Below are 27,261 nucleotides of genomic sequence, written 5' to 3' on the forward strand. Positions count from 1 at the left end.
TCTGTTCAGCACCATCTCTAATCCATCAGCAGGTGTCCCTCTGACCAGCCCAACTGGTCCATGAAGGGAACTGAAAGCAGCCACTGGAGGAGCCTCTCTCACCTTCAATGGATAGGGACCAGGCTGGATGCAAGCAATTGAACTGTTCTCTTTCAAAGAAATAAAGGACTTTGAGGATGAGATTATTTTTTTTAACAAAAGCAGGCCTTTATAGTCATTATAACTGTATTAAAATTCAAACTCTGTTATGTGCTTACTATGTAGTCTTTCAAGAGTCTCTGAAGCCTCAATGTTTTTACCTATACAAAGAGGATTTATGAAAATCAATGGAAATGAAAATGTAGAAAGCCTAGAACTATGTTTGGCAAGTAGGAACTCCTAAAAAGAAAAGTATTCGGTTCTTCCTTGCAGTAGCATATTCTCCTGCCCTCCCTCCTAAAGAGAAAGAATTTATACTAAGAGAAAATATTATGTTCTGTTGGAATTAAAATTCAAATAGTTATATCTGATTTTTTTTTTTAGCAACGCAGACTTTGAATTCTGTGTTTGTTGATTCCCTAATTGGTGTGAGGAAATACCTGGTAGAAATGATGACAAGGGAAAAGATTTATTTCAGCTAAATATCTTGGCAAGGAAGCTGTGAAGTTTGTGGTGACAGTGTCATTACAAACCCTTTCTTCCTAGAGTAGGAAATAGCAGGAGGCTGATGAGACTAAAAACAGGTACCATCTTGTCAAAAGCCTGCATGGTGGGTCTGCTTCTGTTAGATGAACCACAAGTCCCCAAAATGGCTCTACCTACTGTGACACTGGTGTTTAAACACAAGAGCCCATGGAGGACATCCCACAACCAAACCACAACAGACGCAAATAGAGAAAGTTTGTATTTATTCATGCAGTAAATAAAACAGATATGTCAAGCAAGGAACTAAATCTAACACTCCATTCTTGTTTTGAAGGCCATTTTGGTCATGAAGATCCAGAGAAGTCAAGAAAAACAAGGTTTTCAAAAATGTCCAATTCTAGGACAAGGCATAGGGAAACACTCATCTGAAAAAGACCAAGATTTTTTTTTCTTTTTGCTTTTATAACATTTACTTATTTGTTGTATGTGTGATAGTTGGGGTGTGGAGGTCAGTGGGCAGTTTTTAAGACTCAGTTCTTCCTGCCTGTCATATAGGTTTAGGGCTCAACCTCAGATAGTCAGACTTGGCAGCAAGCACCTTTACCACCCTCTATTATCCTTCCAACCCCAAAATCATTTCTGAAGCAATTTGAGGACCAAAAATAATCACCCACTAATAAACATAAATCCATAAATCCAAAGCATTAAGAATATATGTCTGTAGCATTAATAGATGCTCTGGCTTGAAGTCAAACTTTCAATGCTAAGTGAAGCTGAGTGCAAAGAATGCTAACCTATAAGTCATTCCATTTCTCAACCACCAAAGTGAATGCCATTTCTGGGATTGATCATTAATTGATTTTCAACTGGTGACGTTAATTTAATAGGAACAGAATATCTGTGTGCCCTTGAGGGGTCTCCCAGAGCTGTTAAAATAGAAAATAGATCAGTAAGTAGGTAAAGGTGCTTGCTGCCAAGGCTGAGATGCAAGTTCAATCCCTGGAACCCACATGGTAGAAGGAGAGAACTGATTTCTCTCTCTCTTTTTCACACACACACACATACACACACACACACACACACACACACACATATACACTGAGAGACAGAGAGAGAGAGAGACAGAGACAGAGACAGAGACAGAGAGAGGAGATGCACATACATGGCTGGAGTGGGAGACAGGGAGACAGATAGAATAATATTTTTTAAAAGCCTTTTAAAAATTTTGTCTCTTCACAGATTGCTTTGTTAGTTGGGAAGAAAAGCTATCAGCATTCAGCTGGGAACATCAGAAGCCATCTTGACATTGATGAGGATATGGGTCACATTGCTCTTAGTACAAGTCCCTGTCACAAACCTATGGTCACCTCTGCCACGGTGTAGTCAGAATGCATAAACCACTTACCCTCAAGAAGTGACACCCGCCAAGCCCCAAGGAGCTAACTCTCTACTAGTATCTTAAAAGTGTCTTATTCCTCTGAATTGTCAGTGTCATAAAAGTCAAAGGCGGCCATGTAAATCTTCTGAACTGAAAAAAAAGATTAAAGAGACAAAATACAAACAAATGCTATATGAGGCCCCAGACAGGAAAAATGACAAAGACAAAAACATCAGTTCGGTTGCTAGAATTGCAATAAAAATGATAGTTTAGATAAATGTATTACATAAATATTGTTTGTTGTAGCCGGGATGCGATTATGTAAAGCATAAAGTAAGACATAAGAGAATCATTAAGATAGATAACGTCTATTTCTAGGTGGTTTAAAATATATCGCAATACCTATGTGTGTTTCTATAAACATTGATATACATAATACATACTTATATATGAGGAAAAGAGAGCGTTCATTCCAATGTGGTAAGGTATAAAAAATGGCTGAGTCTAACTGGGGTGCACAGTTGTACTCTGCTGCTTCCTCACAAGCTTAACTCTTTCCAAATATCAAGTTTTAGAGTAGCCTTTATTTTCCCTTAAGAGGAGAGTGAGCCTGAAAGCAGGGCGTGGCTTAGCCATGGGTATTCAGCTTGGCCAGCACTGGGTTACTCATCTCTTCTTCCCTATCCTGAGCTCAGTGTGATCTTTACTATAAGCTCATACTCACTTGAGTTTCCTCCCACAAACTTAACTGAGGTCCCTTCATGTGACCAATCCCCAGTAGTAGGTGCCACAACTCTCCCCTCAGATTCTGTCTGAACACAGTGCAACAGAGTAAGGACCTTATTCCTCAGCTCTGGACACTGGGATCCCAAGGACGCAGGCTGCCTCTGCTTGACTTTGTGGTATCTCCTGGCCTTTCTTAGGAGAGCTTGCACCCACAGTGTCCATTTCCTTATCAACAAGGACACACAATTCTGTTGGATTGTGGTCCCACTGCTGGGTAGCCTCATTCAACAAGGGTGTTCCTGTCACAGGACATGTCTTCTGATGGTCACTTTAGGCTTCAACATAGGAACTTGGGGATCAAATGGTTAAATCCTAACGGGAGAGTCTGGTAATCATCACAGAAATTGGGGGGGGGGGGGGCAAGGCTGGGTCTTATACCTCAAGAAAATGATTTACTGAGTGCACAGTACATAGAATTCACTCAATACATATCACAGTCATTTCCTAGCAAATTCTGTTTTCACAAAAGCATAAGTGGTGTATGGGGACTCAGAACTATTTCTCTTGTCTATTCATGTAAGATTTTTCTAAAAATCATTGTCAAGCAGCGGGTCAAACATAGACGGGGCACCATGGAGATCAGCACCACTGAGCATCTCCTTCAGTCATCTACTCTGCTGCTCTCACGACCCTCACAGGGTGGGCTGTCTGAAGAAGGCACCACAAAGTAGAAGCAGAAACCCCCGACAGAAAGATGTGCATAGAAAATGTGACTTTGTGGTGGAAGTGATCTGACCCCAGCCCTGCAGGTGGGTCACTGAAGACCCACCCCTGGATACCAGGGCTATGCCTGGAAGTAACTTCTCTTATTTTTTTCATGTTTCCCTATTAATCATTTGAGTAGATATGAGAAGCAATATCAGGCTTCATTAAGAGGGAGGCCAGTGACTTAGAAGCACAGTGTAGCATTAAGGCCAAGTTTATCATGAGCTCCCTGCTTCCTGTTCCTAAGGAACAGAGCACTCTTGCTATGATCCAGCCCTTCTTCTGCATGAGATGAGCATTCTTACGTGCAGAAACTCAGTCCATTCATGAATAGTGAATGCATAGTGCAATCATGAATAGCCAGAAGGCATCATGCAAGTATAAGAAAGGGGACCTGATCATTTGTCTTAGGTGGATGGCAGGGCTAAGAAAGAGAGTAAAACTTATTCAAGTTAGTGGTACCTTCAAAGAATAAGCCACCTTTAAAAATATACTTTAATTAATTCTTTGAGATTTTCAGTGTATTTTGATCATATTCCCTCACAGTGTCCCCCACTAGCTCCTGCCAGATCCACCCCACCGACTTTCCCCCAACTTTGTGTCTTTTTTATTTTATTTAATAACTCATATTATTATATAATAACTCAGTTCATGCTATCCACATACTTGTTCATACATGTACTGCAGTTTAGCTGACTTAACAGGAGCCACACTCATAAGGAAAATGGAGTCTTCCTCCCCGAGAAGCCACAACTGCTCACAGATAGTAAGAGGTGGGACTGATAAACCCCTTTTCACTTTACGACAGACTGTTGACAGGCCCAATGTGGTATGGCAGACAGCCACACCTGGGATGACTTCATGAGTGTCATGGGCCTGTCATCTCCAGAAGATATTGTTTGCTTGAGTCCTCCCCAGCCTCTGGCTCTTACCACCTTTCTGCTGTCTCATCCACAATGGTCCCTGAGACTTTAACCTATGTGTGAGTGTGTGTATGCACAGGGGTAGTAAGACAGATTTCCCATTTGTGGCTGGATTCCACAGTTATTTTTGTCTGCACTTTGATCAGTTATAAAATTCTGCATTAACTGCCAACCACTGCACAAAGAAACATCTCTGCTGGAATCTGAGAGCTGTACTAATCTATGGGTACAGAAATGTGTGTCTAGAAGGTTGTTTGGCATTATGTTCACTTAGCAAAGTAATAATAATAATTAATTCATCCCCCAAACCCTATGAGCACCCCAATCATGCTAGATTTACAGCAGCAAACATGTGTTTCACACTGGAGGAATTAAATCCAAGTAGAAATAGTTGGTTACCCAGATGACATTCATGCCACTATTGCATCTGTAATCCTATCTGGTCATTATTACAGTTCACAGGTTCATAGCTAAATAATATTTCTGATGATCTATTGCCTTCAGCAGCCTAGACAGCACTGATCAAAACTATGAATGCTAGACAGAAGGGAGGAAGCTTCCTCATAAGTCTTGACTTGACTTCCTCATGCCCAGTGAAGCCACCACTTTAAATCCTTTTTCAAATTTGTTGCAGGTTAACATTGCTTTGTTTTTTCAGTAATAACAAAAATTTGAATGGGCAGGGTGGTATAGTTTTTGCTTTCGGGTCTTTAACCCATAATATGTCTAAATTTTAGTTACTTGAAAACAAATTCTCACCAGACCTATTACAGACTATATACATATGACATAAAGTATATATAATATGTTGTTGAAAATATTTAATCTCAATTAGGGACTTCTACTCAGTCTTTGATTGTTCAATTCTCAGATAAAAGGCACATTCAACCTTTAATTTATAATAAGCCTTTACCAGCACTAAAGTTGGGCAGATATCTACCCTGTATGCTATTAGAATCTACTTTCCTATTGATAACCCCAAGTTATTACTTATTGTGTTCCATCTGGGCTGCTCTTAACTCTAATTGGCTAGCCCTCATGGCCATGATTTTAAGAATCTTACTTCATGGTGTCCTTTCTTCCCTCCATCTTTCTCTCTCCTCATGGTCTCCCTGGACCCCAAGCCCTGGAACCCCCAAACCTGCCTATGTCTCTTCTGCTCAGCTAGTCACTGTGGGCATCTTCATTTAACCAATAGTTTTAAATCAAGGAGCAAGGTCACATAGCATGTGCGGATTCTCTCATTCCTGGTAGCAATCTGGCCTTGAGGGGCAGTACTTACCATTATAATACATATCAAAAGATCACACCTCAACAACAATAAATATGAATTATAAATGAATTATCTGCAAAATTTCCATAGTTTGTGAAAAGTGTCCCATGGTGAAAGAGGTTTCATTAAAATGCATTGAATTTTTCTCATGCTATTTGTTATATGCTAAGTATAGGAAACACGGATGGTCAAATGGGTTATCTGCCTTTAATTCACTCCAAGAGCAAAGAAAGGAAAAAAGATATGTGAAACTGAAAATTCTCTTTGCCCTAATTAGCTCTCTTTCCAAATTGATTTTCTTTGTAATTCACTGTTCCTACAGACAGCTACCTACTCATCAAGCCTTGTATCTCTAAAACCACAATCGTCTTTGCTTTCCTTTGTGTGATTTGAGGTTAATCACAAAACACAACTGTACCCCTCAAGGACCAATAGGAGGAATTTCTGTGAGGTAAATTGATAATTAGCATTTTTTTAAAGGAATCTCTTAACTTCTTCCTCTGCCCGGACTAACCCTGCCCAGGAGCCTCTGGCCACCAGGAGCCTCTGGCCACCACGCCCTGTGGGAAAGTGACAGAAGCTTCTGAGTCTTTGTTCAGAGCTGGCTATCAGGTCTGAACTCCCTGCTCACAGTTAAAAAGAACTGAGTAGACTCTAATTAAATACCATATTTCTTAGATAACTCCATTGAGTAAACTGACACTGATGTTATCAGCGGTCTGCTGTCACGTTTGATCAAGACTTCTGCCCAGCTCCATAACCTCTCGTAAACCTAGGAGTATGGCTGGGTTTGGAGAAAACTTTGAAGGGGTTTGTCCTAGTCAAATCAGTGGCGGGGGTGGGGGTGGGGGGGTGGGGGAGTGGGGTGGGGAGGGAAGTAGGGGAGAAGGTGGGGTGAATTAGGTCCATGCTCTTCTTAATTAAATGTAAGAAGTTCAGAAATGTTTTTCAATGGCGGGGGAGATAAAAGCTCTTCAAACTCAGGCCAGAAAACAGCAAAAAAACCAGATTTTACTAACAGACATTGAAGCACTTCAGGTTGTATATTTTCAAGTTAAGATTTGTCTGATAACTGCAACTTACTTTCTTCTCTACCCAGTATCCTCCGGGGCATCTGCTTTGATGCTTGTTACAAAGCTCACCTTAGGGCTGTGGACATTGAGAGTTGGGGCAAATGTGTCCATGCACCACTGAGGCAGAGGAGAAGAGGAGAGACTGTGGGCTCAAATAAAGCCCTTCTTTGTCCTAGACATTGGTGGATGTGCTGATGAATATTAGGGGGAGACAGCAAGAAAAGTCAGGAAGAATTATAGACGTCAATGTGGTTGAAGACACTGGGGATGATGGCAGCAAATCTCAAACCAAGCTTGAGATTTGTTGAGGAAAGGTGAAAGGAGAGATTCTTCACTGGGAACATCTATATGGGCCTGCCAAGGCCTCTGTGTTAAGGAGAACAAGATACTTCAGAACGGCCAGATAAGGGGCCTGCAGAACAGGGTCATGACTGACCCGTCCTATTTCAATCACAGGCCCAACCATACCAAGGACTGGGCCTTTTGTACGTCTCAAGATGACACAATAACACACCAATCTCTTGGATGGGCAGAGGCCAGGGCAGAACCTAAATCTACTCTCTCATCTCACCTGTAGCCTTTGGACTTACCAGGTGAGTTCCAGCCCCTCTGGTTTGGCGTCTCCTGCCCTGTGGCTCCTACTTCACACATTACTCTTCTGTCCTTTGGACTTATTTGAGTTGGGCCAAGTGACTGAGGAAAGAGAGACTTCTGTCTCGGTGGCAGTTCCTGTAGAGCTTAGTCTGGATGGAGCCTATGGAAGCAGGCAGATGAATTCAACCTGCCTAGAGGAACAAGACAAGGTCATTGGCATTTGAGGTCACCATATCCCACCTGGATTAGGCTGAACACTTGTACACCGTCCTGACATCTATTTTCTCCTAGTTTTGGAGCCTCAAACATTCCTACATTGCCTCATAGTTTAACTCTAGTGGACATGTGTCCTAAACAGATCTAACAGGCACTCATGTGATATATGCCTTTCCCTTTAATTTACCCATCCATCTATTTAGAAGTTGCCCATTAAACTATTGCAACAAAACTATATTAACTTTCATTTTAAGATTTAATTTTACTATTTTTGATTATGTGTGTGTGTGTGTGTGTGTGTGTGTGTATGCATGTGTGTGTCTGCATGTGAGTGTGTGTACATGAATATATGGTGTCTCAAAGGCCAGAGACATCAAATCTCCTGGAGCTATTGTTACCAGTGGTTGTGAGCCACCTGATGTGGGTACTTGGAACTGAACTCTGGCCTTCCAGAAGTGCAGCAAGTGTTGCTAACCAATGCACCATCTTTCTAGCAACCAGTACTAATTTTCTGTATACACAGAGATAATGAATATACAGTCTGTCTTAAGTATGGTTACATACTCTACAGAGAATGTACAAATACCATAAATAATTTCCTTCACTTTACAATGTGCCAGAGCCTACAGGGTGACATTTACACAACGTGCTGAGTGATGATACAAAGGTTTTTGTCTTCAGTCTTTGAATCAGAAGCTCTTGATTTTTACACCTCTCTAGTGGAAATGATGTAGACTCATCTTCCCAGAAATATAGAACTTGGCCTGGTTGCTCTGAAAACCCAGAAGTGACCCCAGATCAACACTGCCCCCACTAGACGCTCTGCTGGCTCTCAGAGGTCGTAGTGTGGTATGTTTACAAGTCTGAGGTCTCCAGAAAAATAGTCCAGTCACAGCCCACTGTGCCTCCTGCTTTCATCTGTGGTGACCAGACCAGGTTGCTGAGTCTGTACTGTGTACAGGCAGGATGACTTCCTGTGAGACACAGAGCTAAGGAGCCACCCACTCTATGGCACAGTCATTCTGAGGAGATATACCATTATACTTGTGTGAAAATGGTAATGGCAACAGTCATCCTGAGTGGATTCACCATTCTACTTGTGTGGAAACAGTAAGTAACAACCACAACAGCTATCCTGACTGGAGGGCAGGAGGAACACATTATTACAAGAACAATTAAATGCTATTCATGGCAATTGCTAATTCACAGTCGTTAAAATGCAAAGTTTTTCATAAGAACAGACACAAACCAATGTCCTAGCTGAAATCGTCACTGATGTGGTAAAAGGCAGCCTAGCCTCTAGATGAGTTGGCAGCATATGAGATAAGGTTCACATTCTTGGGAGTAAAGAGTGGCTGTGGGACTTGGGGGAAACTCTTTAATGTTGCAAAATATCTGAGGACATTCACATGCACACGATAAGGTTATAATGGCCCTTGGGATTTCCACTGAACAAAAGGTCCCATCCAGCAGCAGGTGAATAGAGCAGGCTATGGCTGAAAAGGGTGTTTTATTCCTGCCTTTGGATGGAACTATTTTGATGCAATGAAGGCTTATGAGTAAGTTTTAAAATCCAAGTTTAATTTAATGTTATCAAACAAAATTGTGGGACCTTTCCCCCATGCTTTGCCAATACTCCGAGCATCATATTGATTTCAGACTCCATTTATGAGCCAGGAAGACCCCGGGGGAAATATCCGTACTGGGAGGATGCTGAGTCTGATCAGAGAAGTGTTTGCACTTGCTTCTTGAGAGGCCTCAGATCTTCTCCCCTTTCACACAGGAGACAGCCTATCCCCTTTTAGATCAAAAGCAGTTTGAATATGACTTAATGGGGCTGGGGTTGTTTGTGAAGCTGAGATCACTGGTTTAATTCTTGTTTAATAATTCTTATTTATGATATCCATGAAAGTGTTTACACTTTAATGAGTCTCTGCCTGCTTGTCCTCAAAACAGGCTATAGGGACATCACAAGACATACATGATAACAGCTAATACTACATACCAGCAGAAAGTTGATAAGATTCTGTCTTCATCATTGTCCCTGATAAGGATATAACCTGAACAGTACATCGCTCTGTCTGACCCACAGTGATGAGTCATGTGCCATGAACAAATAAGCTCTTGTCTAATGTCAATGGGATTAAACTGAATTAAAGAGAAATAGGTGATGGAGACATTTTATAAGATGTTTATTTAATAGTGATATTTAATATTTTTGTTTCTTATATATAGATCAGTGCACATGAATCTGTATTATTACTTTATTTATAACCCAGAGTCCACAAAGCTCAATTTCTTTATCATTGACTTATTTTTTTCTACCTCACATCAGTCCAAAGAATGCATTAGCAATAGAACATAATTTGAAGTGAAAACTGTATTTAGATTTTCTGGATTTCATGAAATGAGAGAAGACCATAATTACTAAGAGGCATATGAACAACTGACACTGGAGGTAACACTGCTACCATTCCCAGACACGGTTCCTAGTGTATGAATTGCAAAACTATTTCTTAACTCGCAGAGGTTAAAATATCATCCAATCAAAAATTGTGTCTAAGGAGATGAGGGTTGAACTTGGAGGATCTGGAGAGCATGAAGGGTGAATGTAATAAAAATACACCGTTTACATGTGTACAATGCTTAAAACAGAAAGAGAGAAAGAAAGAAAGAAAGAAAGAAAGAAAGAAAGAAAGAAAGAGAGAGAGAGAGAGAGAGAGAGAGAGAGAGAGAGAGAGAGAGGGAGGGAGGGAGGGAGGGAGGGAGGGAGGGAGGGAGGGAGGGAGGAAGAAAAGAAAAGAAAAGAAAAGAAAAGAAAAGAAGGAAGGAAGAAAGAAAGGAAGAAAGGAAGAAAGAAAGGAAAAGAAAGAAGGAAGAAAGAAAGGAAGAAAGGAAGGAAGGAAGGAAGGGAGAAAGCAAGCAAGCAAGCAAGCAAGCAAGAAAGAAAGAAAGAGAAAGAGAGAAAGAAATTACTGTAAAAGTCTTAAACCCCCAACTATCACAGACTAGTGTTAATTCTATTGCTTACCCTCCACAATTTGATGGTGAACTCTATTGCTGAAGTTATTGTTTACATCATCAAACAGAGAAACTGAGCAGTGACTGACTAGAAGCTTCATGGTGCTGAAAGGTATTCTGCACACTACAGAAAACTAAAGTAATTATCATCTTCTAGCTATAAATCTTGTGGCCTGCAATAGAGAACATCCTACAAAATATACTGGTGTAATAGTGGTGCAAATGTTATGGAGTGACCAGCCACTACTTGTATGTAAGTGTCGCTCCATGAGATGTAACTCACACATGACACTGCTAAAGTGGCTAAGAACTTGAGACTGGATAGATCATGGGCCTATGGGGAAACCCACTATGATTATTTTTTGAAGGAACATAGCAATAAAATAACTCCGAATGATATATTACTATACTGATAGACATCACTCAGCTCTCATCAGAGAAGCTCCTTCTTACAACATGTGCTAATCAACACAGAGACCTACAACTGAACAATGTGTAGAGAGTGAACAACTTTGAAGTACTCAGTCCTAAACAGGATGCTTTATCAAAGGCTCAAGGATCTCTACAGAAGAGGAGGTGAAAACAAAAAACAAAAACCATAAAAAACAAACAAACAAACAAACAAACAAAAACTGTAGGAGCCAGAGAGGACAGATGACTCCAAGGCAAGCATGTCATCTAGATTCAACAAGCCTGATACACATATAAACTCACAGAGACTGTAACAGCATAAACAAGGCCTTTGGAGGTTCAAGCTAGATGAGAACCCAGCACTGAGAAGGGGGAAATGAACACTGAGTTCCACCCCTACCCAGCAAGTTATCTGCAATCGTTACCTGTTGGGAAAAAGAAATACTGTTTTCTCCAATGGAGTGTCATTGGGTGTATCAACCTAATGCATCCCCTGCATGGCCTGGAGTAGTCACCCAACACAAAACATACCCCATAGAGTTTTTGTTTGTTTTGGTTATTTGGTTTGGTTTGTTATTGCCACTGCTCTTTAGTAGGCTTTCTGTTACACGTTCTTTTTTTGGCATTCTTGTCTTTTGTTTTGCTTTTGAGGTTTCTAGAAGGAGAGAAAGAACATGAAACTGAGTGGATAGGGAGATGGGGAAGATCTGGGGGGAGTTAAGCAAAGGGAAGGATATATTGCATGAAAAATTTAATCAGAGTATCTTCAATGAATTCAATACATACTTTGCCCCCAGAAAAATAAATTTCATCATAGGATTTGAATGATGCAATAAGGGTTATGACTGCTGTTTCCTAATTCTGAAACTTATAGAATCATCTTCTAGCTATAAATCTTGTGGCCTGCAATAGAGAACATCCTACAAAATATACTGGTGTAATAGTGGTGCAAATGTTTTTTTTGTTTTTTTGTTTTTTTATTTTTAGGCACAGATAGTATTTAATGAGAAACTGAGGTTGAAGGCAATATACATTTGGCCCTACTGGTCTATTTTTATGTGAAATGGTGTCTGTTGACTGTTTCTCCTTTGTATTTTCATGCTGTGAATAGGTGGAGTCAAATCCCAGAGGTTCTCTAGCCAGCCAATGAAGCTTACTACTAAGTTATAGGCCAGGGAGAGACCTTGTCTCAAAATAAGTTAGAATTCTAATGAATTTTGTGAATTCTAATGAGAGTGTGAGTTATGTTAGGAAAAGAATGAAACTATACAGTTCTTAAGTACTTCTGTGTGAGTTTTAGAACTTGTTTCTGAATGTATTCCAGTCTTTTTGATCCACCCGTTTGCTTCAGATTTTGAAGTTGAGGAGATCTGTACAGTGGCCTTCCCATGAATGAAGTAGTAAATGTCCTAGAGTCATTGTCTACCACATTTCTGTGGATTCCTCTTGGCATGACAAGTTTTGGTGCCAAGGCATGTTGCACTTCAGCTTTTTATCTGACTCCATGACATTTTACCTGTTTCTGTAGGAAGAGATAGTGATTATTCCATAGATCTGAGTTAACAGAGGGAGGAGAGGGGCAGCAAGCTAATAGAACTCAAAGGTTTTGTCACCTGCAAAGAACATGTGGCACCATAGAATGCTGTGGTAGATGCTTTAGTGGGGTCTTGTGATACCTGACTAAGATGAATTCTAAACTTTAGACAGCTGAGCCATTCCATACATTCTATCATGCTCCCTTGGACATCCAGGTTGCTTCCTACAACAGCCCACATACTGGGTCTGATCACATCTCTGCTGCCCTCGTGCCTTAGACACAGGCATCTTGTGCATCTATGCCATATTCTTCTATCCTCTACTGTTGGAACCCTACACATGCTCCACTTCTCCACTTTCCATCATATATACTCACCTCGCTGCAATATCTTCTCCTCAATGTATCCCAATGGTATCTCGGCAGCCTCTGCTTACCCAGGGATACCCATGTCTACTTCCCTTATGAAACTGGGCTGCTGTGTTGTATACATAGTTACAACCCATAGGCTTATATGTAGACTTGGTCAATATTTGCTGCTTAATTCGGTTTTGAATAATACAGGAGACATACTTGTCATTTGGATCTGAAAGGGAGAATTAATGGATGTCAAGCAGCAATGGTTGAGACAGAAAACAAAACAAAGCAAAACCAATGTTACCTTGGCTGTCACCTTCCCCTGCCAACTAGTGCTCTGTGTACTGGCACACCTCACAGAAAAAGCAAAGTAACAAAGCTCAAACAAGTAATAAAAGAGAGATGGTTAGAGCTACACCCTTGGTACCACTGACATGGCATGGTGAATGAGGTGACTTTCCATCATGTGGGGCTGCACTTACTCTATGAGATGTCTCTCAGCATCTTGTCTCTATCCACTAAATGGATATGACAGTCACCACATCTTGACAATCAAAAAATTCTATTATCATTTGGGGGAGAATTAGATATTTAGTCCAAAGCAAGTTTTCACTATAATTTAAAATATGGCCTTCTCAGGCAAGTTTAAGAATTTCAAATATACTACAGCACAATGTGTGAAGCCCAGGCTAGAGTTACTAATAACCCATGCAAAAGCCATCTTGACAAAGTCTGGCAGGTCCATGTAAGTGGGCAAGGCTACAATGGACTGTTGATGGCCACAGCCAATCATCCAAGCTCAGCAACTTACATGGCACACAGTGGCTAAGGTTCAGGGGTAACTGTGGCTATAGGTCTTTCCTGACAATTTCTCAAGTAGTTGGATGTTACAAATCTAGAAATCTGGATTCGGGACAAATTTGTATGTCTGGAGGCTAGAAGGATTAGTGGATGGAATGGTGAACCTTTACGTAAGGCTGCAGGCTACCTACAAGCCAAGAGAAGAGAGAACTCAAGCATTAAAGGACTTGCTGGTTCAAGTACAAGGATTTATGAGACTTAATCTCCAGCTCTCACATAAAAAGCCAGAAGCAATGGCATAGTCCTTCAACCCCAGCCCTAGAGAGGCAATGGAATAGATCTCTGAGGCCAGGCTAGCCAAATTGTCATGTCCTAGGTTCAGGGAGATAGTCTGTTTCCAAAACTTATAAGGAGAAGAGATCAGGAGAGCACTTGATGTTGACCTCTGGCTTCCACCTGCATGAGCACACTCATGCACACAACACTCATAGAAGAGCAAAGGAGATACTAAAAAGAGAGCTGACTAGAGAGATGAGACTGAGGGAAGCAGCAGGAAGTCAGTGAGTGAGCTGTAGTGTGGACAAGCAAGTGTGAGGAGGGTGAGCTAGATGCTGGGAAGAAAGCTAGGGGAACGCCGGGTACAGCTGTCTCCCACTGGTACATACTTGGAGGGAGGGCCGGAGCCCATCTACAACAGCATGAGGCCATATACATACAGCAAAAAAGCTTTGGAGGTGGAGGTAATTAGTTCTGCCTGTACTCGTGCATACCAGGTATGTGAACCACTGAGTGCTTCTTTTGGAAGCTTTAGTGATATTTTAGTTGTCCAACCTTTTTTTTTTTTTAATTTTCTTCTTGTCAAACAGTTGCAGAGCCAAGCTTCCAACTTACAATAGTTCTTAACTTTCTTAATGCTGCTACCCTTTAATAGAGTCCCCTTATGTTAGGTGGCCCTCAACCATAAAATTATTTTTGTTGCTACTTCATAATTGTAATTTTGCTGTTATGAATTCTAATGTAGATATCTGACATGTAGATGATCTTTGGTGACCCCCTGTGACAAGGTCATTTGATCGTCCCTCAATGGAGTCATGACTGCAGGTAGAAAACCACTGGAATAAAGTCACCTCTCTCCTGTCTTAAAGAGGTTGAAGAGAAGCAGTGGTGTTGCCTCTTTCAACAATCTGAGTGTTCTCAGGTCTTGGATAAGCCTTGGATACCTTTGTTCCAAAGGTGTAGGATGTTCACCAACTTGTTCTCCAAAAGCTGCTGTGTCTGCAACTGAAATGACATCTTCCCTTTTCTTCTCAATGCTAAGAACACTGATGGTCATGAACCATGATGAGCAGACAGACACATACCATCTCTAGGATCTCAAAAGAAGCCCTGAAACTCACTTAATTTTCTTTTATTTGACTGTAGAGACAAGAAAATGTGGTATAGTTTTTCTTCCTCCTCTGTAGCAGGCCAAAAGGAAGTTTTGCAATTTAATAACTTCAGACTCTTTATAGTTGAAACACCTGAGATCCAGGCCTCTGTTGTCAATGTTTGTCAAAAAGATGGGTGACTTTAACAGGTAAATGTCAGGACTTAAGTCCTGGGCACTGAGCTGGCCCAGGTAGGAAGGGAGTACCAAAAGCCTGCCCGATCCTTGCAGTGGGTTCCTTTCTGACTTGCCAGGTGTGTTCTTTGGTTGGTGTTTGCTAGTTCTACAGCATCCTTCCTGTACATGCTGATGCTAATCTGCAGTTGCCATGGGTTCCCGCCTCTACCAGGACCGGGTGGGAAAAATAAAAAACAGTTTTAACTTTGTTAGTTAATTAGTTGACGTCCCATATATTAAACTGACTGCCTTTGTATTATCTTCTGCCAAGTCACTCAAGACTAGGAGGGCACATTGTGAAATTTTTTTGCTAATTATGTCTCACCATGGATCTGTGCTGTACCCATAAAAGGTACCAGATTATGTCTGTCTTACAAGTGGACCTGCTTACCCAGCATTCTACCCAACTCTGCTCTCAGAGGGTTCTTGGAGGCTGAATGTTATGCCAGAAACAGAGCTCTGTTCAAATGTGCTGGCCTGTGCTGTCTGCAGAGGAGTGGAAATCCCAGAAGCCTATATTTGGATCGTCTTCATTCCTCAACAGAAATTTAAAAAACAATAGGATGTGCCCGGTCCAATTTGCCGCCTGGATCCTGACACGGTTCTCTTTTATGCCATTGGTTTCTTAGATTGTAGAAAAACGTGTTTCAGCAAAGGAGGCCAATTTTCAAAACCACTCATTTGGCAAATGCACGAGCTCTCCAGCTGGAAAGAGCCGCTTCTGTTCCTTGCGGTTACCTAATCCCAAAGCAGCGGTAATCATGTTTAAAGAAATTACCAGCTCTGCCAATAGCCTTGGGCTGCACAGGGAGGGCTGGAGACAGCCACTGCTGATGCTATGGAAACCCACTATGCAGATCAGGAAAGCCTGTTTAAAGAGCTACCTGGGCACAAATTTTACCACATCCTTCCCAGTGCAAAGGTCTACTACCTTCACTTTCCTGGGATCAGCTTCTCTAATGTTTGGCTAAATAACCCATGTATTGAAATAGGGATGTCTGGACAATTGTGTTTTCCAAGATGTACTATTTGATCAGGCCATAAGCAGCATATCTCCCTTTATCACTATCACGTCCAGGTTAATCTTGCACCGTTGTTGAATGGAGTGGTCAGAGTGAAGAACCTAGTAGAATATCACCACTGTTGAAGTGGGCTGACATTGCACATCTGCTGCCTTCTATGTAAGTCAGATTTCCAGTTTTGGAAATGACACAAACTCTAACCTAACGCAGCCTGCTCCTTTCCTGATATTGAAAGGCATGTCCTTCCATGAACAGGTTTCCACAAGAGAGGAAAAACTTGAAAAGAGGATCTTGCTAAGGCTGTTTGTCTTCTAATCTAACCATTTGCAAGAGACTGACTAATGAAAGCACACAGTGGGTCCTTGTTCATCAGAAATGTAGGGTTAGGTAATCTGACCTCATATACTGATGCTAGATGTGGGCAATTTTCCAAAGAACACTCCTGGGGTATCACAATATAATCTTTCCTTTTGGTATTTGATGTGTAGAGGGAAGCATAGCCTTTTCCACTCTATTGTCAAACCTATGCTTAGTATAGAGTGGTCAGAGAAGAATGCACAGAGTCAGTGTGGACCAGATTCCAAGGCTGATGCTCATGGATGTCTGCCTGGTGGCTCTCTAGGACATCCGAACACAGGACCACACTCGGAATGACTTGAAACAAGATAAAGTTGTTGTCTCTCAGCTCTAAATCCTAGAAGTGAAAGGTCCAGGTGTCAGCAGAACTGGAATTTTGAAAATGAGAAAACCCAGCTCCACCCCTCCCAGTGCCATGGCTCATAGCTTCATCCCTGAAGGCTCTACATCTGTTCCTATGCCGTTCTTCTCTCCAGGTTTCTCTTTATAAGGATGCTTGCTGTGTTAGCAGACAGGCATCTCTACCCCATTATAGCCTTGTCTTAACCAACATTTTCAAGGACCCTGATTTCCATATTAGGTCACCATCTGAGCTATGAAATTCAGGACTCCCATATGTCTATAGGGGACATAATTCAATGTATAGTAGATAGAATCTCTCCTGAGAACCAAATATGATTGCATCTAGCCTCTGTGAACCAGATATGTTTGTAGTTGTCAGATGATATCTTTGAACAATGGGCAAAGATGTCTCAGCAAGTCAGTTCCAAAGAGTAAGTCACTGTACCTTCCCATTCAGCCCAGCATGCTAGGTTACTTCCATAAGCTCTATAGTGGAAATAAAAACTAATGACCCTGGATACCTGCAAAAGATGTTCTCAATGAGATCAGACTGATGAACCTATCATGATCCAGACTTCTGTACCCAGAGATCTATTCTTACCTCAATGCTCAGAAATGATATTCTCCAAAGGGATTAAATAACATAGACTCAATTCCTAATGACTGAAACACAATGTCAGTATATGCTAATGTATGAGAAATCTGTGTCAGACAGTCAAAAATGTTCCTTTTAGTGTGAATGTGAATTCATTTCTGTGGGCTGAACTACAGAGGAAGCAAAATCAGAAAGCACCTTAGAGAGAAAGGACGAGTCAGCTGGTGATTCAATTATTGCATTACTTATAATGGTTGGCTTTAACTGTCACGTTGACACAATCTAGAATCACCTAGGGAGTCTAGAAGGATTGTGTAGATGAGGTTGGCTTACTGGCATGTCTGCAGGCTATTATGTTGCTTATAACCATTGGGGTGGGAATATCTGCCCACTGTGGGTGTCACCATTCCCTGGATAGAGGATTCTATACCATGCAGAGAAGGCAAGCTAAGCACAGGAATGCATGCATCCATTCATTGCTCTCTACACTTGACTGTGACTCTTACTACCTGTTTCAAATTCCTGACACCTAATGTAATCAAAAACTGTAAGATGAATAAACTTTTTTCTACTTCTGTTGTTTCTACTGAAGTATTTTTATTATGGCATGAGGAAAGGAAAGAAAAGGAAAGGAAAGGAAAGGAAAGGAAAGGAAAGGAAAGGAAAGGAAAGGAAAGGAAAGGAAAGGAAAGGAAAGGAAAGGAAAGGAAAAGAAGGCATTAACCAAGGCTTACACTACCATTTTCTTAGACTTACTTAATGTAAAAACACATGATATTTGATTATAGATGACAATTATGAAGACACTTCTTGTTAGACATTACACTAAATATATCGGACATTATTTTCCCAGCAATGCTGTGCAGAAGGAGATGGCTTTACTCTCCATTCACAGATGACGATAAATAAAGATAAGTTCTTTGCCAACATTATAGTTAGTGAGTGGCAGGACCAGTGAGAATTCTCATTGGCTGGTCCCAGGAGTCGAGTTATTCAAGTATGTGTTATAATGTCCACAGGGAATCTGGGACCAAGCAGCAGTGTACCAACTACCTGTTTTTTTCTTATTTTTTTTCTCCCTGTTTCTACCATTTCTACAAGCCTTCCTTGACAAGTATTCATTGCTTAACAGCCATATTTGAATAAGGTTTGGACCTATTATAATTGTTGCAAACTTAAAAGACATTTTGTTTTAATCTCTATGCATTGCACAAAATATGATGTTTTCCTCAATAGGAGGTATCCATACATTCTAGAAAAGAAATCCAACAAGGTCAGAAGCTCCAGTATGAAGCAGGCAATGATATCAAATAGGATGGTAACTCAGGCGACATCTGAGAAGAAATGAGAGGAGATTCACGAAAAATGATAGACAAGCAGCAACACTGCCACACAACACAGGAAAGACTTATGGGTAGTGAAGGATAAAGAAACCTCAGTACAGGGGAACGCCAGGGCCAAGAGGTGGGAGTGGGTGGGTGTGGGAATGGGTGTGGGAGGGTGTGTGGGACTTTTGGGATAGCATTGGAAATGTAAATGAAATAAATACCCAATAATAAAAAAAAAGAAAAAAACCCAGCTCATATATACATGTGTGTGTGTGTGTGTATATATATATATATGTATATATATATATATGTATATATATATATATACATTATATATATATATATACATGTATATATGAGTTTCATGAGATAACTTTTATGTTTATAAACTACAAATAATAAATCATCTTGGACATATTTTTAAAAAGAACAAAAAAAAGATACCTCTGGAGCCACATCCTTTGTCCTGTATTCTAGTCAGGATTTTCCACTCACCCTAAGAGGTCAGGTTAGAAGAAGGGTTTTACATGAAGCCATCACTTTGACTTGCTCATAAATGGAAATTGAAATGACCCTAAAAGGTGCCTGACCTAGTCAGTGCATGTCAGGAGTGAATCCAGCAAACCTAGTCAGGTCCAGCTACTGCAAGCTTTCCCCTTTCCTCACCTCTACTCTTGCTACCGAGCACTGTGGAAGCTCTAGACCCAAGGGAGCTAGAACCACACAAAAGACAATGGCTAGAGACAGAGGAATGGTATTCCCCTGAGTTAGTGTGTGTTCTGGGTAGGTAGGTGAGTGTGCTGTGTTCTGCCAACAGCAGAATCAGCACATAGAAAAGAGCCAAGACAAAGCCCCTGCCTTAGTAGATGGCTCCTCTTTTTGACTCTGGCTAGTCTGTTCATCCCTGAGAATCATCCCTAACTGTGACAAACCCAGGTCCCTCTTCCCAGTTAAAACATAATTTCACCTGTGGGCAAGTAATCAGTATTGATACTTAACTCAAATCTGGGCTGGCACAGTATGAGATCCCATTGAGAAGAAGACCGTATACCCATTCACCTAATCTTTATAATGAATAAAATAATTAGTATTTAGTGGGCATACACTCTATGGCAGGAATTATTAGGCAGGAATTATATGTACCACATATATTAACTCACTTAGAAGCCACTGTGAAGTCAATCAGATGGTACACTTAAGTATTCCATGAGGAAGGAACTGATTGCACAAAGGTCATGCCCTTGACCATACGGTGGATTAGTGTCTGTTCTTGCATTAAAGCCCTGTCATCTTGTGTTACTAGCAGCACAATTTGACTGAAGGTAGCCTTTCAACTTGGATGTTAAATAGGCAGTGGTCAAATCCAGGCAGTGGATTCATGGGTAAGCTGGAAGAACTAAACAGAGGCAGTTATTCTTGGAAACAAGAATGTGGAGGAATGTGTATTTTGAATGTGTAAGGCATGTAATGGGAGCCCCATTAGGATCTAGCCCACAGATAAGCCACATGGAATATGGGCTGCTGAGCATTTATTTGTGTTATTTATAGTTATTTGTATTGCATCAATACTATCATTCTGCACCCTGGCCTTGAATCACTATTCAGTGAAGACCTACAACGTGGGCACTGCATCCAGGTATGATTGTCTTTTGTCTGCATATAGCCCCATTTGGACCTAGAGCTTCCACCCTACCCTATGGTTAGCCTTCAGTTCTGCTTCAACAACTACATAGCAGAAGCTAAGTAAGAGCTGGTGGAGTAAAGAGTGATGCTGTTGAGAAACCACTGAGAGATAGATGTACTTGCCCCTGGATGTTGTGCATGGTCTATTAAGCCTATTGAAAAATACCGGCAAGGAAGCAGACAAAATCTCCCACCTTTATATAACCACATTTTAAGGAGAAGCTAGTCACTAAGATAATGCTAATATTGATGGCAGGAAAATAATAAATAAGAAAAGAGAATCAAGAATCCAAGATGGAGGGACCTTGCACTTAAGTTTCTATAAAGACTTCTGAGTTCATAAAAGAAAAAGAGCTTATCACATGGCTGTCAAGCAAAAGAACCCTCTAAACTACTGCATTGATAGGACACATCTGGGCTCAGATTGAGCATGAAGCTGAAAGGGCAGAGTGAAGACACCATTGTCCAAAGAAGGCAGGGGATAATTGAAGAAGCAGTCTAAGAATAAGTTCCTTACACACCAGGAAAGGTACCTGGCTTTGTTCTCATTGTGTGCTCACAGTGCAGTAACTAGGAAGGCAGATTAATATGATCAAAATGTGAGTTCTATAGAATCACTCTGCTTATTGTATGAGCAAATGATATAGGGGATGAGGCTGGAGAAAAACCATAACATGTCACTTATACAAGTCTACACATAGGAATCTCCATCAAGAAAGAAAAGGAAAGAAAAGAGAAGAGAAGAGAAGAGAAGAGAAGAGAAGAAAAGAAAAGAAAAGAAAAGAAAAGAAAAGAAAAGAAAAGAAAAGAAAAGAAAAGAAAAGAGAAAGAAGCTAGACCTGGTGGCACTCAGGAGATGGAGGCAGGATGATTAGCCAACTCCAGCTATAGAACAAGTTAGAGGCCAAACTAGGATACATGAGAGCCTGCCTCAGAAGTAAGGACAAATCTGTTTCAAACTCCTTCCTTGTGATTCAAACGTAACCACCTAATGAGGTAATTTACAAAAACAGTAAACTGGGATTTTAGTTCACAAACATCATCTGTATGATAGTAGCTCATAGGAAGAGTTCAAAGTGGAGCTTCAGACACAATCTTGTACATATAAACAGAAGTTAATACCAATGTGAATTGACTACTATAAATTACAGTGTTGATTGGTAATCCCAGCACTATCTCCAAGATGATTCAAGATTATAAAGGAAATTATATGAGAATTAGAACATTCCATGAATAATATATATTTACCACAAAAGAGTAAAGAAGACATATAAGAATTAAATGTCAAAATTCAGACATAAATCCCACCTTGTCCGTAATTATGTTTAATATAAATGGTTTAAACATTCCAGTGAAAGACAGAGAATGGCACAGTGGATCAATTTGAAAGATAAATGACCTGGTAATTATTGTGCCCATTTATCTCCAGTCTCACTTTCTTTGTTTCAGCCTACCATGCTTAAACACAGTCCAAATTCACTAAATGAAAATGTACTGAAATAAGTAATGTATACATTCTAAGTTCCTAAATTTCAAACCACAGTGTTCTTGCCAAATATGTTTTCCCTAGGATCCAAACCACCAGCTGATCCAGCGTATCCACACCCTACGTACTACCTGCCCACGGGCTACTTACTCAACTCAGTAACCCCAGTACTTGTGTTTAGGTAACTGTGTTATTCTGCTCATCATCAACCCAAAGCACAGGAGTAATGATGCTGAAACGATTGGCCAAAGAGAAGTCATAAAGGGCTTGGTTTACACTCGTACTCACTACTTCATAAGGAAAGAAACACAACTGAGAGTGGATCTTGGTGAGACCTTGGTTAAGAATAAATCTATTTGTGAGACTGTAAGTAAAGATAAAACGAAACTATACTACTTTTGCTGTTGTGCCTCAGACTATAAAAATTGCAGCCACAGGAAGTGGCAACCTCTAGTTATTCAAGTCAGTTCATGACACTACAGGATACTGTACTGCCCCATGCCATGAGATGGGTAGGTAGAGTACTACTGGATGTGTTAAGAGAGATTGCATTAACAAAACTGATTATGGTCTATTGTTATCATTATTCCATTATATGTCCAACATATTTTCATTAATCTCTTCCTGTGCCTGGTATATAAGTTAAACTTTACATGAATGCTTGAGTGAGGAAAATTATAGGTTTCATGTCAGATAGCTAATAGGGTGTTGGAGTGTATCTATTATATGTTTAGGAGGTTTGCTGTGCATGCAGCTTACGATGAGTATCTGGGAACTGTCTCTTATCCAAGGACTTGAGAATGCTGGAAGGAAAGTGCACATGCCAGTGCACAGCACCTTCAGGGGAATAAAGCGGGTGCACCATTTTCCATGACTCCAGGGCAGAACTTGTGAGGCAAATCAAGTGAAGATGCCTTATTGTGAAGCAGCTATCTTCAGGAAAGCATGCCATGACAAGTGCCTGTACTTGTACCAGGATGCCCCAGAATACCAGGGACAATTATGCTTCATTCAAAGAATAAATCCACATCCAAAAAAAAAAAAAAAAACCCTACTGTAGAATCAACACCCTCTTCAATGATGGGTAGAATTAGACAGGAGATAGAGGGGGGATCAATCCTCAAATAGTACCATAAACCAGTTAGGCCTGGCCAGTGCAAAGCAGAACACACTGTGCTGTCCATGCTATAGCACATGTGGTTCTGTAAAAGAAGCGCCACTAGCCAGGAAAGGATGAAACCACACAAAGAATTGCGTGCTAATCACACTGGAATGAAATTAGATAGAAATCAGTGGTGAAATGGTAAAATGTGCAAATACATGAAAACAGAACAGTCCTTAATAACCTGCTTAATAAGAACATGGTTCACAGGGAAAAACCACAAATCAAATTAGCACACACGCTGTAAGACCAATGACAACCTGTAGCATCTTAACTCTTCCCTTAAGAAGCCAGGGCAAAAAGGAAGCAAACAGAGGAAAGAGAGTGGGCAAGCCAACAGGACCGAGCTAAAACTGAAAGGATCAACTGATCTGGCTGATCTGGGCAACCAGAGAGAAAAGGCTGTTGGTTCCATTAAAGTGAAGAGACTGAATCATCAGACAATTTTAAAAAAGAAAGAGAGAGAGAACTTCCTACTAAGGAAAATCTAGACCTAGGTACTCTCTGGGTGATTTCTGGCAAAGGTTTAAAGAGCAATGAACTCTGACTCTTTACATACCAAACACAGACAGGGAGAGAGAGATAACACACGTAAACACACACATGCAAACATACATACATGGACACACATGCATTTCGACATACACATATACACAGAGAGATGGAAGAGAGAGAGATGCACACATATACATACATACATGCAAACATACACATATGTACACACATGCATTTAGACATACACACACACAGACAGAGGAGCAATGCATACATACATACATACATACAAACAAACATACATACATATACACACCTACACACAGAGATACACAATATATAACACAGATAAACAGATGTACATATATAAACACACAACATATATACATGTACAAACACATACATACACATGTACCTGCACAAACATGCACACACTAAGTAAATGAACTTTTTAAGTAGTTAAACTAGAAATACATATAGACTGTATAATCCCATTCATATGAGATTCCATAGATCAGGCAATGCTAGGAGGAGAACACTGATACTTTGTGAAGGGTGAGTAGCAGGTGCCATGGGTTCAAATTTCTTTGGGAATGATAAGAATATCCTAATTATAGGTATGAGCATGTTGGTGAATGTAATATTTTCAAAATACTCCATTTTACAGTTTAAAATAAAGGAATTTACATATCAATATAACTTACTACTTTTTAAAAAACACATCATTAACATGTATTAGCTTGCCCTCTGTTAGTCCAGACAGAACATGGCTCTGTTCTCTGCTCACGGCCTCCTAAGACCAAGATCAAGGTACAGGTATTCTTGTGGGCTCTTGGAAGTCTCTGATAGGCTCACTCTTTCCATTGCAATAATGAGGTTTCTTATGGAGGAATAGGGTTGTGGTAACTGTTGGTTTTCTTACTACCACCTGTGACCCCTCTCTATCCTAGGAGGTTCCCACCATCCCTGCATTTTGGCTAAACTATCTCAGAGTCAACAGTGGAGAATCTTTAGGTAAAGCCTAGCATTAGTTAGACGTATGAATTCAGGATGACTTTCATCCCCAGGCAGCAAAGCTTACCTTATCCTGTCAACCCTCATTCAGTCTTCCTTTTATAAAGCCACCAAGATGTGCAACTCATACCCTGTCGCGTCCGCTCTCGACCAGCAAGAAGGACACGACCACCAGTCCTTCTAACAGCAGTTTATTCAGCAAACTTCCGTCTTCATCTCTCTCGCTTCAACTTTATCTCTCTCAACTTTATCCCTCTCTTCATCTTTTTCCTCATCTATTTCCCCCGAACCCCGGGCCTCTCACTCTTATATACTCTCAGTCCCCATCCACTCACAGCAGGCTACATCACCTCACCAGGCACGCAGCTTCAGCCAATCAGGGCAGCAGGGGTGCGTCTCCACCAAATATGGACTTGTTTAAACCGCCAGCATCATGGTGCACCTGCGCAGCTCTCACAATGGTCATGGCTTATTTTCAGGTGTATGAGGAAGTCAGGTGCAAGTCATAAGACTTAGCTGCAGTCCCTGGCGCCTTCTTGGGACTGCTGCCACACCCTCTCCTCACAATACCCATCATGGTAGTGATGGTATATACATGGTCACAGTCCCATGGAAGCCTGCTGTACACCTTGCAGATTATACAGCCCATCTTATCATTGACCTGCCACATAGCCTTTTTGCTTTAAATCCCCTAGGTTGGTTGCCAATCTCACCAAATTTTTTTCTTTTGGTTTGCTCTGTGGTTGTGGCATTTTTGTTGCTTTGCTTCTGATTTAGGTTGAGTCTTGATGTGTTGCCTAAGCTACCTTTGAACCCTCAATCTTCTTGCCTCCATCTCCCAAGTTCTGGGTGCATAGGTGTGCACTGCTGAGCCTGACCTCACATGTTTGAATGTTATCACGTCCCCCAGCTCAGACCAGAAAGATTAAGAGTGCTGTAAAAGCACTGTTAGGCTGAAGCCCTGGGAATTGGAAGCCAAAAGTGGGGGAGGTGCAGGTCAGCACACGAGGGACCTACAGCAGAGTGAGCACAATGTCAACCGCCAAAGGTTAGAATGGTCCTCTGATTGTTCTAGAGATTGTTTCTCATATTTGGACTGCAAACCCAGGTCATGTGTTTGTGTGTGTGCAGCAGGAAGACCGTGTGGGTGGGTGAGAAAGGCCGATGTGAGTGACAGAGTGCTGCTTTATTGCTGCTATTGCTTCAAGCTATTCTGCTCAAAAATAGGAAATAACATGAAAATCAATAGGACATGATAAAAGTCATTGCTGAAGTGGAGAAGAGTGAGGTCGGCCGCATGTTCCTTGGACGCCAGGAAGCCCTTTTCCTCTTTTTCTCTCTGCTCCCCCATCTTCCCATAGCGTGGATTTATCCACAATGTGCCCAGATTCCGAGCGCCTGCAGGGAAGGAGCCTAATTGCAGCCACATGAAGTCTTGAATGACTTGGCTTATTGACATGGCCTCCCTGCAAGAGCAGAGGCCCTGGCCAGGTGATGATAATTGTCCTAGACAGAACTCTCAGACATGTGAGCTTTGCAAAGGGTTTGTGTCCATCAGCCAGAATCAGAGACAAAAACCATGGCTGCATGACTTGCCTTTGAAGAAAGGGTCTCACCTGTTTGGCAGAAACACACAAACTGTGCCCCCACCCACATAATATGGGAAGATAAAATTCACCCCAGTTTCTCTCTGTCAAAATTGAAGAGTTGTATATTGTATAAACTATACATTTATGGGCATGTGAATCCGATTTTTAATAAAGGAAAAATAACATTTCTACATATTTAAAACTGGATTGTTTTGTGCTAGTGAGGGATTGATCTGTGATGTGCCATGCCAATCCTAAAACATCTCCCTGAGATACACTACACCCCACTATTTTGCAGATGGGACTGCAGATGTAGAAACAACATTGTCATTTGGAGACAGACAGGAGCCTGAGCTGTGTGGTCTTCACCTGGCACGGGCTGGTCCTTTCTCTTCTGGAACCATAGTTTGCTTTGCTCTAAGAGGGACCTTTGACCAAAGTCTCCTTCTGGAACCCCAGCCTTTGCTTTCTCACGTATTTTAATAAGACAGTGCTGCTGGTTTGTGTTTGTTTTGTCTTGTTTTTAGGGGGAAATTAAGCCTCTCATTTTTGCTATCCTTTTCAAGAGGGAATGCCATTTATAACAACATTAAGTAGCAGCGAGTGCTAAATGCACTGACTGAGCTCTTTAACTAATGAAATTATCGAGTTGCACCAGTAATTACATTTGCTTCCCAAAGAAAATCAGAAGGTTTTTCAGACCAGTGTCTTCTAGTCACTAAGAACCCAGCTGACAACCACCTTACTTTGCAGAAATTCTGAATGGGCAGACACCAAGGCACCACCAGTTTGTTCCCAGCACAGAGTAGGGAGAGCACTGAGGAGATCATGTCCCCTCAGAGAGTGACACCCTCATGGTCACTTCACTGGCAATGTCTAAACAACATGG

General features: G+C 41.1%; 2 long non-coding RNA genes across 7 annotated transcripts in view; one reads left to right on the top strand and one right to left on the bottom strand.

Annotated features, from left to right (window-relative positions):
- Nucleotides 1–27,261, top strand: part of Gm30401 — a 42,715-nt gene that overhangs the window by 5,815 nt on the left and 9,639 nt on the right. For 3 of the 6 annotated variants that reach the window (XR_872605.2, XR_872604.2, XR_872607.1), the window contains 3 exons: nt 1,864–5,050; nt 6,012–6,140; nt 6,789–9,725. The exons of 1 other annotated variant lie outside the window; for it this stretch is intronic. This is a non-coding gene — a long non-coding RNA (predicted gene, 30401). Of the gene's footprint in view, nt 1,627–1,863; nt 5,051–6,011; nt 6,141–6,788; nt 9,726–27,261 lie in introns of those variants that run through there. 2 more of the 6 variants (XR_872606.2, XR_001780592.2) reach the window with 2 other exon arrangements.
- On the bottom strand, nt 873–25,631 carry Gm20187 (predicted gene, 20187). Its single transcript, NR_045052.1, has 3 exons — nt 25,134–25,631; nt 7,353–7,547; nt 873–2,152 (listed from the first exon to the last, which is right to left on the bottom strand). It is a non-coding gene; the product is annotated as a predicted gene, 20187 (long non-coding RNA).

This window comes from Mus musculus, chromosome 12 (assembly GCF_000001635.26).
Source record: "Mus musculus strain C57BL/6J chromosome 12, GRCm38.p6 C57BL/6J".
NCBI lineage: Eukaryota > Metazoa > Chordata > Mammalia > Rodentia > Muridae > Mus > Mus musculus.